Here is a 15,068-nt window from a genome sequence, read left to right as displayed (position 1 = left end):
AAATAGGATCCATAGATGGCCCAGTGACCTCCCCCAGTGCTCTGGAGCTCCAGTGCCAGGCACAGGAAGGATTCTTGGCCCAGGGTTGATCAGGCCAGTGGCATTTTGCTGCTGTTGGAAGCCCCAGAGATGGCTCCAGGTGGAGGCAGAAAAGTCAGTGCCAGTGTCCCCTTAGAGGCGTAACCAGCCCGTGGACCAGGAGCAGGTGTTGCTCACATGCTCAGGGGGTAGCCAATCGCCAATGCTGGGGTCAGGAAGGAATTTTCCCCCAAGGCAGATTGGCATTGGTCACCTGGGGTTTTTTAACTTCCTCTGAGCACTGACACGACCACTTGTCAGGGCTCCTCTGGTCCTGGTGCTCTGGGTTATCGCATGGTGCTCATGTACCACGAAGGTGGCCCCTTGTGTCCTGCAGCTGGGGGGGGAAGGGCTTTTCTCCCCCCAGGGTGGACTAGCAAGTGCCCCCGGGGTTTTTTGCCTCCTCCGCAGCCAAGCAGAGCCTCTGGATGGGGCTGCTTGTGCTCCACGCAGGTGGCCCTTGTGCCCCACATCTGGGAGGAGGCAGATTCTGGACTCCCAGGGTGGCCCTGGCATGGTCCCGGGACTTGCTGCTTGTCCTCTGTAGCACTGAGCACCCCCCCTTGTCAGGTCTTCAGCGGCCCATTCTGGCTGGGTTCTTGCACTGCTCTCGCACGACCACGGCACCGCTCCTGCCTGGCTTTCCTTTGTCAGGCTGCAAGGGACGTTTTTTCAAGCTAAACTGAAGGATATGTCAGCCTGCTGCTGCTGGCTACGCGTGTGCATTGTGTTAGTGCTTGTGAGCATCAGCTCTGATTTAGAAAAAGAAAATAGAATCTAAACTAAACTAGACTAAAATTAATTAAACTAAACTAAGATAAAATAAGTTTATTTATAAATAAATAAAATACTCTTTCCACCTGTAACCTTTCTGATTTGTGTCTTTGAGTGGTTTTGGTGCTGAAAACCCCTTGGCATTTCAGGTAAATAATGGTCTCATTATTATACAACTCATAGTGAGTGCAGGGAATGGAATGGAATAGAACAGAACGGAATGGAATGGAACGGAATGGAATAGAACAGAACAGCTATGATAGCACATAGTTCTGCATGACAAGCTCTGACATAGGTCTGAGGGGCTATCTGCAGTGCAGGCCCCAAGGGAGGCCGGTCCCAGGCACTGAGGCTTATAAACCTGGACCCTGACAGAAGCAGACCTGCACTCCTCATGTACTCTCCTTTAGGCATGTACGGGGTGCCACTGGAGAGGGGGAGAGTACTGGGCCAGATGGACTCCTGATGGAGTGGTGGTGTTGTCAGGCTCTTGTGTTTTGTTACCTTTCTCCAAAAGAAACAACTCGGGCATTTTTAAAAACTAGTATTTGGGGGAGGGTTGGGGTTGGGAATGGGGGGAAATCACAAGGAAATGAGCAGGTATTGCCCACATACAAAAGATTTGCAACCATTTAGTTCATGATCACATCCTGCTTCAGGCTGAGAGCTTGATCTTTGAGCCTCACTGGTGTCAGAGATGTGGTCTTTTGCTATCCTGTGGAAACCCAAATAACCTGGATGAACGCAGAAGACTTTCAAAAACCAGTTCACATGTTTTTTGCAAATCTGTTCAGATGCTCAAATTATCCAGAGACAATCTACATCTCTCACCCCCATCAGAAGGCACAGGCCTCATTCCCGCAAAGTGACAGAGCCAATGCCTGTGATGGGACATGATACCCATCCAATCCCTTCCACTAGTGCAGGGCTGGGAAGAAATGTCATCCAGTATTTCCTCAGCATGTACTGTTAGGGAAAGAAGTAGGGAGAAAAAAATTGGAAGTTGGAAGAGACCTACAATGATCACGAAGTCCAACTGCTCGACCACTTCAGGGCTGGCCAAAAGTTAAAGCATGTTATTAAGGGTGTTCTCCAAAAGCCTCTGAAACACTGATGGGCATAGGGCATTGGTCACATCTCTAGGAAGCCTGTTCCAGTGTTTAATCACCCTCTAGGTAAAGAAATGCTTCCTAATGTCTACTCTAAACTGCCCCTGGCGCAGCTCTGAACCATTCCCGCTCCTCACAGGACATGCCTGCCAGCCCTGTCACCAGCTTTGTTGCCCTTCTCTGGACGCATTCAGGGACCTTCATGTTCTTCTTAAACGGTGGGGCCCAGAACTGCACCCAGTGCTCAAGGTGAGCCTGCACCAGTGCTGATTACAGCAGGACAATCACCTCTTCCTCCTTTTTTTGTTTTTTTGTTACTAGCTCCCAGCTCCCTGGATTACTGCCCTCCTCCTTTCCCGTATACGCTATGGTAGACGCTTGTGGCCCCTGCACAGTTCGGGCCTGGAGCAAGCAGTGCAGCTCGCTCTCAGCTTCCCTGACATCTTTTAGCTGCTGACAGTGTCCCGCAGCTCAGCCCCTGCTGCAGGAGGACCTCCACCAGGCCGCACCGAGCGCAGCCCTGCCCATTGTGCACCCTCGCCCCAAGAGACCAATGGCCGCACCCGGTGAGTCCCTGCGCGCGGCAGCGGGGCTGCGGCTCCTGGGCAGGGCCTGGCAGGGGCTCGAGGCTCCCGCGGGGCTCCCGGCGCTCAGAGCTGAGCCTGCGGGACGCGGGGTTTGCCTCGCTCCGGGGTTGAAGCGTCCTCTCTGGGGATACTCGCCTCGGCAAAATCAATATTGTATCACAAGTTACCAGGACATCTGTACAAGTTGTGCTTGATGGCTATCCTTGGCTGACACAAGGGCTTCTTCCCTTCAAAATAAGGGAATGTGGGTGAATAGCATGAAAATACTTTCAGATGTTTACTCACATTCAAAGTTTGTATGTCCTCCCCTCCTCCATCTGCTTTGGACACCTTTTTGTGAAAAGCTTTGCTGGCAGAATTTGTCATAGAAACAGTTCATGTTAAACACATGTAAGTTTTTTGTGAAAATCAGGTTTTTATCTCTTTCAAATGTAAAATTATCCTATTAACCATCCAGGCAACAGGGGAAAAAAAAAAAAAATAGACCCTGATATTTGCAGCCAATGAAAATTAATAAAAATGGACATTTTGAATGTAAACAATTTTTTTGAACTTGCTCAGGATCAGACTATACAGGGCCAGGTCTGATTTACAGAAATTGCTCAATGAATAATGAATACATTTGAGATTTATATGAAAACATAAAAATTGTAAGCTGCTCCTGGTTAATTCACAGAGGGGGGAAACAACAAAATATAAAGCTTAATTAATTTGAATAATTTATTCCTCTATAAAGTCAGCCATTCAACTTGAAATGTATTTCCAGCTCACTCCCCAGAGGCTATCGCCCAAATTAAGGAGTAGCCGGAGGGGGACACACACGTTTTGCACATGATCGCAACATCTCTAGAAAATAGACTTGGGACAAATTCTAGCTTGACTGGATTCCCACCTGAGGGCTACATTGAGCACACTTTTTCTCTGGTAGTAGCAAAAACTGAGGAGCTTGCCTCTTGTTTGGTGAAGCCTTTGAAAGCCTTTCTTACGATTTCAGTGTGTTTCGGATGATGCCTCAGAATGGGCTTTTGCTAGCATAATGTACGTATTATTGAATATATATGTTTTTAAAAAAAATCCAGCTTCTGGCTTAAGTTGCATTAATCTCTAGAGCTGTTCATAGGCCCAGCAGTAACAGATAACTAACAGATAAGAAAAATACCTTTCGCTTTTATACGTGTTCTACATGTCCACCTAGAAGCAAATCACAGATTGGGATCCTTCATAAAATTCAAATATGTATATAATTCTTACTGAAACAAGGAAATAATTGCAAGTTGAAAATTGAGATGTGTGCTTGCATAGGTCTGAAATCATGCCACTATACTGTTGCCTTGGCCTCTTCCCATTAAGGGTTATCTTATGTACAAAGTCTATGTCTTTTCAGTATGCTTTGCAAAGAATACATAGCAGTTAACTGAGCAGAGCAGCTAAAAAACAGGCATCAATTTCCTGAGTCTGCTTTTCTGTCAGTCCTGTGCCCATGTGCTTTCTTCTCTTCTTGTTAATTGCTCCCTTGTTAATCTCCATGTTTTATTTTTCTGTGCTCAAATTGTGTAATATAAAGCATGTCTCAGGCTCCCCACTTTCAGATGTCTTCATGGTAGATAGCATAGCTCAGACCTTGCCATGCCTGTCTGTGTGTGAAGCCATCCATTCAGGTTCATGTTCCTTTCCAGATTCCCACAAAACTAAATGGGAAGATTAGTTCTTTCCATTGTTTCAGAGATCATTAAATATGAGGGAGTGTAGTTATGACCCTTTGCTGGTGCTCTTGCTGACTGAATTCAAGGCAGTTAGGGTCGTTTAAGAAATGTCCAACCATCACTAGCTATTCCAGAACAAGATGGTGTGGGAGGATCTTTGTTCTCTAGCATGTATATAGGGCTTTCAATCAATATTAAGACTATAGTGTAGTGAAAGAGCAGTTATACTTGGCAAATAATCTAAGTCAGGTTTGGGAAATAGGGCCTTTAATGAATCAGTTTATTTTGATTTCACTAGGGTTTTTTCTGCTGAGGTTAAGTTCATTTTGTAGTGTGGTGCCTGTTTTTTCATAGTGCCACTGCCAAATTGCATTGAAATTACAAATATAGAACTAGATTAAAAGAACATGATTAAGATTGCAAAGTCAGGAAAAATCATGATTAAGGTTGCCTTTGCAGTTTTAACTCAGTTTCTGTGTGTATGTCCATCCTGATAAGAGTATTTAATTACGTCGTCATGGCCTTTTTTTTCACAGGACACTTTCCCATTCAGTGAGCACCACCAGTCATGTATGCATGTAAAGTAGCTATTTGAAACTCTTCTTCCTGTTACACGTTCTCAGGCCTCACTCATTGCTGGCTATCCAAGTCTGTTATGGAAAGAGAATAATTAATTCCATTGGGTCTCTTCAGTGGTGTTTATCACTGTTGTATTTCATGTGTATTTAAAATAAGAATGTGTCTTTTCACATGTGAGACATTGGTAGTATTATCTTTCTATTAAGGGGAATAGGGATAAATTGGTGTCATTGAAATTTGCTGATTTTGAGCATCCAATTTGAGGTGTCTGTAAAGGAAGAACACCTTGTAACAGCAGAGGCTGGAGAACAGCTCTGGTGAAGAGACCTGAGGGACTTGGTGGACTGTAAGCTGGACAAGCTTGAATGAAAGCATAGTTAGTTGCAAGATTGATTCCCTTGATACTGCTGGGCCATTGGAAATTTAGCACACTTGTGTATCTGGCAGCATTTAGGACTTTAGACTTCTGCAGCGAAAAATGCAAAGAAAGTCCTAGCTGATTACCTTCTTTTTTTTTTTTAAACATGGCCTATGAGCTTTGAGTAAAGCCTTCTGCAGCTTTGGTGACTGTAAACTTTATCCGGGGCTGAGTTGTCAAAAGAATGGATTCCCATCGGATAGTCAGTAACTTGGATCGAGTTTTTTCATGTATCACATCTGTGAGCCTGCTGGTTAAAGGGAAGAAAAAAACCCTAACAAAACAAAATCAGTTTTCAGACAGCAGAACTCCTAAAATGTCTGAATCAGAAGAATATCAGCAAAAATATTTCAGAGTGAGAATTCATTTCTGGGGTTTTGTGTAGTTTAATCCAGTATCTGTCTGTCATGTCCTGATAAAAGACTAGCTAAGTATTTAATTTCTCTAGCTTCATTAAATCATTTTGGCTTTATTCTTTTGAAAGATGCTTCAGAAGACATGACCACTGAAAAAAGCAAGGTTTACTATACAAGGTTTACTGGTCTGGGCATAATGTGATGCTGACGATAAGCCTTACAGTTTCTGTACACACACTGGTTTGTTCCCAGCCAGGTAGGTATGTGTAGAACGGTTGCTTATACCAGCCTGTACCTATCTGCAGTACCATGCCTGCAATTACCATATCTGACAAAGAGTAAGCTGTGATTATAATATATATGACATGGGAGGTCTTGAAATAAGCTTTCTTCTTGGTGATTGGCAGGAGAGGCTGAGTGGCTTTAGCATAGAGAACTGAAGTGTATTTCTGAATTGGTTTCACCTTTATTTCAGATAAACCAGAAGGGTAATAATTTCATAATTTCTTAAAAGTGTTATCAAGATCTAGAGAAGAATACTGTTCATTTGAATCTGGAAGAGAATCCATGTGACTGCTTTGCATCAGTAAACTTCAGAGTGCTCTAGTAATTTGTCGTGCTTGACAGGAAGAAATAGAAATTGAAGGAAGTGCATGTATAGTGCTCTTTTAGCACAGTTTTGGATTTAGCTGAACTTTACTCTTCAGTTCACTGGCTCGCGTGACATTAAGAAGACAAGAAAGGTCAGTCAAATGGCAACATCAGAAAGGTTCTTAAATTCCAAGGATGGCTCTTGACTTTGGCCAGGCTGGCGAATCCTTAGCTAATTATCATGGTATACAAGTAAAAAGCACTCTACTCTAGATGCAAAACTATGTTCTTTTGATTTTCAAATAACATGCAGTGGTGTAGCAACATTCCCGAATTCCCACCACAAACAAACAGAAAATAGATTTTGCAAATATGTTACATAAATTTTTAACAGGTTCTAAAAGATGGCAGCTTTGATTTGTGTAAAGCTGTTTATGGTACTATTTAAGATTTGACCTCTACCTTGGTGCTATTATAAGTGGGAATATAATTAATATTTCTTCCTGGCACTAGGGCCAGCAGGTCAATAGTTGCTCAGAAAAGGAAAGATGTTATACCCGTGCCAAGTAGGAGCTGTATTTTTGAAGTTCTGCTTGCACCAAGTGGAGTTTCAGTTTGGGAGGGAGCTGTAAACAAAACCTTGAAATTGCAGAAATGAAGGAGTCTCTGAAATACTTAGATTGACCTGCAAGTTTTTGAAATCTTAGCGAACCTCCTGCATAGACTTGTAGCCAGTTTGGCATGCATTTATTCACTATACCCAATTCTTCCTCACATAAATGGTGTGGAAACTTGTAGTAAGGCTGGCAAGCTTCCAGAGTTAGCAAACTGTTGTAGAAGCACCTTCACTTTTTGAAGAACAAACAGTAAAGAATAAATGAGTCTTTCTCAAATGCCCACAGATGGAAATTAGCCGTGATCATTTATGGATGGATGTTAGCAGAATAGTGGCATAAATTAAAAATACCAATAAAATACTATTCAAGTCATTTAGTCTAAGGCGTCAAGGCCAGCTAGTTCAAGAAAGAAAATGAAAAAGAATAATTCCAGAGATGACTGCTGATTTAACCTGTTGCAATTAATACACTTCAGTGCCCTTGATATGCCTCCAGTTGATGAATGCAATGGTAATGACTACCGAATCCATCAAAAATAAACACATTCATTGTGGCTGACTTTTGAATTTAGAACAGCCAGAACAGAAAGTTAAGCCACTGGGCTATTTTGAGGCACCTCACCACTGCAGTAGATAGTATTCTCATTTCTTGCATAATGTATGCCTCTACACACTTAGCGAGAGGAAGCTGGAGTGAATGGACAAGACCTACAGAGATGATGAAAACCATCACTTAACAGAGCATTTTCCTTAATTTCCTAAGAAAAATTTATGCATCAGTTCATTTTCCAGACTAAACACATTTTGCAGCTGTGGGTGTGCATGACCACTGAAATAAACTTTTCTGTGCATCAATACAGATTGATTGTTCCTAGATAGCGCACCATGAGCATCACATTTGTTCCCTCAAGATAAAAAGCCAAGTTACTCCTTAGAACTACTTTTTGGATTCTGTTAGCTGCAGTTTCCTCTGCATTGTGGCAATTCAAACAGCTGAATGGACAGAGCCTGGCAAGACTGGTTAGTGCCCTTAAAAAATTTTAGGTCAACGCTAGGCTTCATTTTCACTGTACAGTGGACTGATAAGTTTCAGTGTCTGTAGAACACCTGTGAATAGATGCCGCTGTGGATACGAGCTACATCTTTAAGCTGATTTCCCGGAACTCCAGATAGTGAGTCAGTAGCATTTTTGCTGCTGACATGAACTGCAGTATAAATACATAATGATTATAACAGCATTAAAATAACTGTTCTAATGAAAATTATAAAAATCTGAAAGAAAGCTAGACATAGAGTATTTCAGTTGAAAGGGACCTCTAATGATCATCTAGTCCAATTGCCTGACCACCTTAGGGCTGTCCAAAACTTAAAGCATGTTATTGAGGGCATTGTCCAAATGCCTCTTAAACACTGCCAGCCTTGGGGCATCAACCACCTCTGTCTGGTCAATATGCAACACAGAATCCACAAGAATATCTTATAGCTAACTGCACCAAAGAATTGCACCTGAATTACATGGTTCCTTTTAATAAGGAAAGGATCTGTAAAACATAAACTACTTTACTATAGCCAGGATTTATAATATAGTTACTGGTTTTTATTTACTGTGAGAGATACATAGTTATTTTTTGGGGAGGGAAGCCCCCTTTTTGTCTATGTCATTCCAACCATCTTAATTTCAAGTTATAATGGGCAAATTCCCAACTTTCTGGTATTCTCTGTTAGAAGCCAATCCCAAGCCTGTCATCGTGATGGCAAGGAACAGAGTCTTTGGAGAGGCAGCATCTCATTTGCACTGAATTCCTGGATGGTTTTTCTTAAATTGGCTCTTCCCCAGGAGTAGCTTAAATGTGGTTATTCATTTAAACAGTTTACTACTGGGAAAACAAAGCTCTATAAAGTACAAGATCTCATTTGCAAAGGGGGTCCTGGGGACCGAAAGTGGATATACACGTGCCATGTGTTGCAGTCTCCATCTTCTGCTTTTCCTGCTGTTAGGAAATAATTTGAAAATTACCTAAAATAGGAACTATATACTCAATGGCTGAACAAAAGGCGCAGATCTGTCTCCACAGCAGAGCCAGAGTGGTAGCCTTCAGCAATATTCCCTGTAGTCCACAGAAAAGAAGTGAGCAGATATTGGGAAGGAGAACACAGCCTTCTCCCAGGAGGGATGTCACAGACCTGAGGGAGGGCTTGGCTGTGATGCATGGGAGCCTCTGGCCACACCTGTACTAGTAAAACAGACACATCTAGGACTGTTCTTAGCAGCTCATGTCCATGCTGATTTAAAACAAAACAAATCAAGAGCTCTCTTGTGCTCTGAAACAGAGAGGCTGCCTCAGAAATATCTTTGGAAATTATTTCTGGCTGATGCTGTCTTGAGTCATGCGTATGCCCAAAGTATGTCAAGGATTAGTCTTACAACAATAAAAGTTGTTGACTTCCAGTGCAACCTCTCCTTTCTGAGATCCCTTAGAATTATATGATAAAAGTGGTTCTTTGTCTTTTTTTCCATCTAATTTAGGGACAAAATAAACTAAATCCATGGGTCGTTCATGCTCATTAAGAAACCATGCATGCTAAAAGCTCTAGGGAAATAATGCTTCTTCCATACATCCAAAATTTCTTTACTTGGAATAGTTGCTTGGATGACAGTATAGAGAATATCTTTCAGGAAATGCACTTTAAAACCATCACAAGCACAATGAATTGCCCTGAAAATAACGACCATCTTACTAATGACATATCAGCACTGTCCCTTTTTATCTAATGCTTCCTTGAAACATCAGAAAACATTTTAAACACTGTCAGAAAGTCCCATAATGTGACTATATTGTTGGAATGGAACCCGTATCATCTGTGATTTTTATTGTCCTAAAGAAATAAACCCAAAACAAGTCTCAGAAATAATTGCCTGCCTTGTTTGGTTTGGGTTTTTTCCCCCTAGTTTTTACCCAATGCTCTATTCAGGCACTTGTGCCGTGTGTGTTTGGCTGAACTCTTTTTGAAGAGTCTGAAAGACTTCAGAGACACTTCTGAAAGTGTTTGCATAACTACAGAGTGTAGTGAAAAAAAAAGGGAGGTCTTTAAATGTGATTTTGATTCTCTTCTATACTGCAGTGTCTATAGCTTAGAAACGGCTTTAACGATTAGTGGTACATGGTTTTCTTAGCATACTATTAGCATTAAAATTTAATGTCATGTAAGGGATCTCTGCGCCATTACACATAAATGAAGAAGACAAAACTTCTTTTTAGGTAAAGTACATAACTTCAAAATATGCATGTTTCTTCTATACAGTCCTTGGGTTTTTTCTGCCATCTATTTTATCATAAACCCAGAGGCTAGCTACAGCCCCCAAAGGAAGGAATCAAATTCAACAATGCAGATACCACTCCTAGTTTTTCAAATTCTCTGAAAAATGGTGATTTAGATTTTCTAAATGGAATCACAGTTGTTATATGCAAGGCATGATTTTTATTTATTTTTAGAGGTAAGTAGGAGAAGTGAGCTGAAGTTTCATGTACTTTATAAAAACATTTTATCATGTTGATGTTTGTCTTCTTCCCTGAACAATGGTTTCTGTTAGTGTCTTGTACAATTATGTCTATTTGATTATTAATGGTTTCATAAAAATATTTTTTTCTTTTTGTCTATTTCATTGTTTGCTCTGTTTGGGAAGGAGATTTCTTTCTAAGAAGACAAAGAGCCCAGTTGCTTGAATATAATTGTATTCTCAGTTTTTATTAAGCAGAGATTTTAGCTGATCTAAAGTAAAAAATGGTGGTTTTTTGCTGTAAGCCGTGTGAACAGAAGCTGTGCCTTCCTATTTTTTCCCTGACTTTATTACCTAATTGTTATTCCTTATTACAAGGTGTCTGCCATTATTTTATTTATTTATTTTGCAGCAGGCTCCTTTTCTCTTACACTTGTCCTAACTGGTAGGAAACCCTTAATGCCACAGTGACCAATGGTAAATCACCATGTCTGACACTAGGAGACAAAAGAAGCAGGAGGGATCTGTGAAAAATGCCTGCAAGAAGCGAAGCACAGCGTGGATGGAGATGATTCACGTCTCTGCAGTGAATCTTCAGTTAAAGGTAGCAGAGCAGAACCAAAGGCCATTTTCACCCATCTTGAATTCATTACACCTGATCTCTAAAGTATTTCCCTGCTACCCGCTGGAGCTTTGAAACAGGCTGCATGTCTGAGTACTGTTTTGTTTTGTTTTTTAATTCCCCCAAAAGCGAGAGTAAAAAAGGCAGCTAACAGAGGGAGAAGCTGCAAGCAAGTAATGCAGAAAAGAAACCCATTTGTCCATCTGTCCATCCCTTGAAACTTTCACAGATTTTTGTGCAATCTGATTTAAAATAAAAAGGTTTTCAAAACCATGTAATGATCTTAAGTTCCTGAGTAACTTAAATGCTTTTGAAGTTGTTGCTAGACATTGATGCATCCATATTTGAACAAAGAAATGCTTTCTATTTAACAATTTAACAAATCAGCTGGCAATTTTTTGTCTATTTTTATGGCTATTTTACTTGCTTCATTGAAAAATGAGCATTTTTTTCTCTTTTGCAAGTCTTTTAATGACCGTTTGATTTAGTAACTTAGGGCTATCTTATTCCTGTTTAAGTCTATGTAAATCTGCTGGTTGCTTTAGAGCAGAATCAAACCTGTTGCCCTACATCCTGCAAAGCTATAGACACATTTTTATGTGAGTCTCTCACAGACTTAAAGTAACTAACTTTAAGCTTGCACAGATAAAATGACATTGGGCTGGGAGTGACCTCATGGATTGCTGTGTTCCCTTCTAGCATAGACAAACATCTTACAAGTTGATTTTCCTTGGGTTTAAGCCAGTGGTAGGGCTTGCCCTGTTATTATTACTGAAAAGGTGCTCTATATTTTCCTGACTTCCTGGCTGAAACCTTTTCTGTCATTCCAGCTCATGGCTGGAGAAGATCTGGGAACCAAATCTGAGTGTTTTCTGATTAACTTCAGCTGAAGCTGGAAAAAATAAACAAAGATTTTGCCACTATTGAGGTATTAAACGTAGATTTCTCACATGTGCAAGTTTAAATTCAATTTCATTGGGGAGCAATTTATCTTGTTAAATTCTTTGGAGAGGTGCCTGCATTTTTCTGAGCTGCTAAAGCTCCATACGTGCTACCTAGTGTCACAGCAGAGATTTTCAGGATTTCATCACCCAGGTTCCCTCTTTTCTTACAGGAATTGTTTGCTGCTGTTCCCTTTGGTGACTGAATTTTGGATCCTTCTAAAAAAATTACTTTTTCTAAAACTTCTGGCTGTGTACAAGTAATGCCATTGTACCTTGTGTGCTACCATGCTATGTAACTTTTATATATGATTTAGGCTAATTACACCATTGCAAGTTTGCAAGGGAGCTGCTAAGGCCAGTTGATCTGAATCTTTGCAAAAGAAGCAATAATTTACCACCCAGAAAGTGATAGACAGTTATGGCTGGCAGTCGTAATGCCACAGGAAAGTAAAGAATGGCCCATTTCCTCTTGCACAAACAGGACATAATCCTTTTATGTTAAGTACTCTGCTTTGCAGACACACACATGAGCCCTTGGGCTTGCGTCTTAAAAGAATAAGCCTACCAGTATAATATATATTATGCTTATTGGTGCTATATATTGTAAGGTTTTATTGTAGAAGTGCTTTTGCCTTTCCTGAAGTAGACAAATATGGCACCAACCTTTTTATTTTGCTACCATCACTGATGTTCCAGGCCCTAATAGCTTGAGGTAGGTTTCACGACATGTCAGGGTAATTGCAGAGAATATAGCACTCAGCCTACCCTATCTCAGATCTGCAACTACAGCTCAGGGTGCGAGACAAAGGGAAAAGAGAGAAAACGTGTGTGTGTGCATGTGTGCACACGTGTAGGCAGTTTTAACAGAAGGGAATTAGTTGGCTCAGAGCTTTGATTATAGAATACAGAGAATTTCAGCTCTGGTCTCGTACCTAAATCAGTCAAATCCACAATATCCAGAAGTGGTTATCAGCTGATGATTGCCTGTGAAGTAATTAGTTCCATCCGGGCTATGAGAGTGAGACTTACCTGGTGTTTGTACACCCTTTCCAGGTAGATGAGGGCCAGTTGAAGAAGTTGGAGCCTTCAGGCAGCCCCCAGCTCCTTGTAACCACCACTTGGCTGAAGTGAGGGCTACCACTCCCTCAGGCCTGCTGCCCAGTTGCTGGTGTAAGTGCTTCCGAACCTGCCTCTGCCAAAATGAGCCAGATAACCTTAAGAAGTTGAAATCATTAGTCTCAGCTAATGCGGCTGGTTCTGCCAGGGAGGGCTGGGAAGTGGCTATACAAGCCCTTCTGCCAGCCAGCTGGATGAGCTGGGGAGCTGCAGCAGCAGGACAGGCAGGACACCCAGCACCTAAAAGGGTACCAGAGGGGCTCTACAAATACTAAACTGCTTTCTTCACTCTTGTGATAGCTCCAAACCTGTTCCAGGAGGCTAAATCAGAGTAAGAAATCACCGCCTTGGCCTTACTCATCATCCTTTGATTTTCCCATTATAAAATACCCATCAGTTGATGATTGTGGCTTATTAAGACTAGACCTTAGTCCCATTACAAGAACAACCAAATAATCACTGCTTTCTGTGAAATCAGAGGTTAGTTCTTAAATTATGAGAAAGTTTGTAATTCTTTAATCTATAACAACGCAAAAGTGCTCAGAGCAGTGAATATAACACTTACCTCGATCAAGGACTTTTCAGTCTCTCATGCTCTGCCAGTGAGGAGGGGCACGGGAAGCCGGGAGTGAGCAGAGACAGGACACCTGACCCAAACTAGCCAAAGGGTATTCCATACCACAGCATGTCATGCCCAGTATATAAACTGGGGGAAGTTACCTGGAAGGCCCAGGTCGCTGCTCAGGTCAGGCTGGGTATTGGTTGGCGAATGGTGAGCAATTGTATTGTGCATCACTGCTGTTTATTGTTTTTTTCTTTCCTTCCCTTTTTAGTTTTATATTCTCTTCCGTTGTTATTTCCCTTATCATTATTATCGTTGGTGGTAGCAGTAGTGGTTTTGTGTTATACCTTCGTTACTGGACTGCTCTTATCTCAACCTGTGGGAGTTACATTCTTTTGATTCTTCTCCCAGTCCCTCCGTGAGTGGGGGGGGAAGCGAGGGGAGTGAGTGAGCAGCTACGTGGTTCTGAGTTACTGGCTGGGCTTAAACCACGACACCCAGCATGAGCTGAGGATAAAAACCATGTAATGGAAGATGCCACCTTTTAGCCTCTGCACCCCTAACCCTTAAATAGTGGCCAAAAATGTGGAGTAATTCACATTAGAAGCTATAAATACATAGAATTCTGTTATTCAGTCATGTTAAAAAAAGTTGAAAAGCCTGCGAACTGGAACATGGTTGCTAATGTATAAGAATACATTTCTAAAGAGCATACTCTTATTTTAGTAAAATCCTCAGTTATTTGAAGAGCAGCATATGTTAACTCAACTAAAACCAACCCACTGTTACAATACTGTGTGTGTACAGTACAAGTACGCATATCTCCCCCACCCTGATCACCTGTTGATGAACTGGTTACCTCTAATGATCTGTTTAGTCATCTGGTTCCCATTATTTCAAGGTTTAATCTCTTTTTCTGCCACTAACTGGGAATGTGAGCATGAAATATTTCCTACCGAGTGTCTCTTCTCTGTGATAGCATTGGGCTGCAGCTGGCCCAGCTTGGGAGGTGCAGGAGGGAGGGCGGCTGCCTGGGGTTGCACCACAGTGTTGTCTGCACTTCTAGAAGGAGCATCAAACCTGCAATAGTGCAGGTTAAGCTAATGAGTCCTATGAACAATGATGTACCTTTGCTGTGTCAGATACCCCATATGGGTCTGAACAAGTGAACTAGGGTATTTCTGAACAGCATTTTATTGGGGAGTTGGTGCAACATGGAGTGACAGATTTGCTGATACTTCTTGTAACTGTTGTCCTCTTGAAACATTACTTGGTCCAGGTCCAGCAATCCCACCCCAACTAGTTTACATTTAAAGTTTTGCTTGGAAGCATGGCCAGAAACTGCTGTTCTGGCTGCAGCAGGGCTGGATCAAGCAGTTCTTATCCAGCCCACTGTTTGCTGCTCATTTCTTCTCCTGATACCAAAGGGTAGCTGTCATGGATCTGTGGGTTGCACTGTTTGTCTGAGAGGTTTCCATGGATGGTGAGAGATGATCCTACTTTAAAAACCTCTA

General features: G+C 41.7%; 1 long non-coding RNA gene across 1 annotated transcript; it reads left to right on the top strand.

Moving 5' to 3' along the window:
* Positions 1 to 1,314: 1,314 nt before the first annotated feature.
* On the top strand, positions 1,315 to 14,407 carry LOC115610014. The gene is made up of 3 exons (XR_003992076.1): positions 1,315 to 1,325; positions 7,622 to 7,627; positions 13,966 to 14,407. It is a non-coding gene; the product is annotated as an uncharacterized LOC115610014 (long non-coding RNA).
* The last annotated feature ends 661 nt before the right edge of the window (positions 14,408 to 15,068 follow it).

Source organism: Strigops habroptila, chromosome 6 (genome assembly GCF_004027225.2).
Source record: "Strigops habroptila isolate Jane chromosome 6, bStrHab1.2.pri, whole genome shotgun sequence".
Taxonomy (NCBI): domain Eukaryota; kingdom Metazoa; phylum Chordata; class Aves; order Psittaciformes; family Psittacidae; genus Strigops; species Strigops habroptila.
Note: the sequence above shows the minus strand (reverse complement) of the source record. Positions and strands in the feature narration are given on the sequence as shown.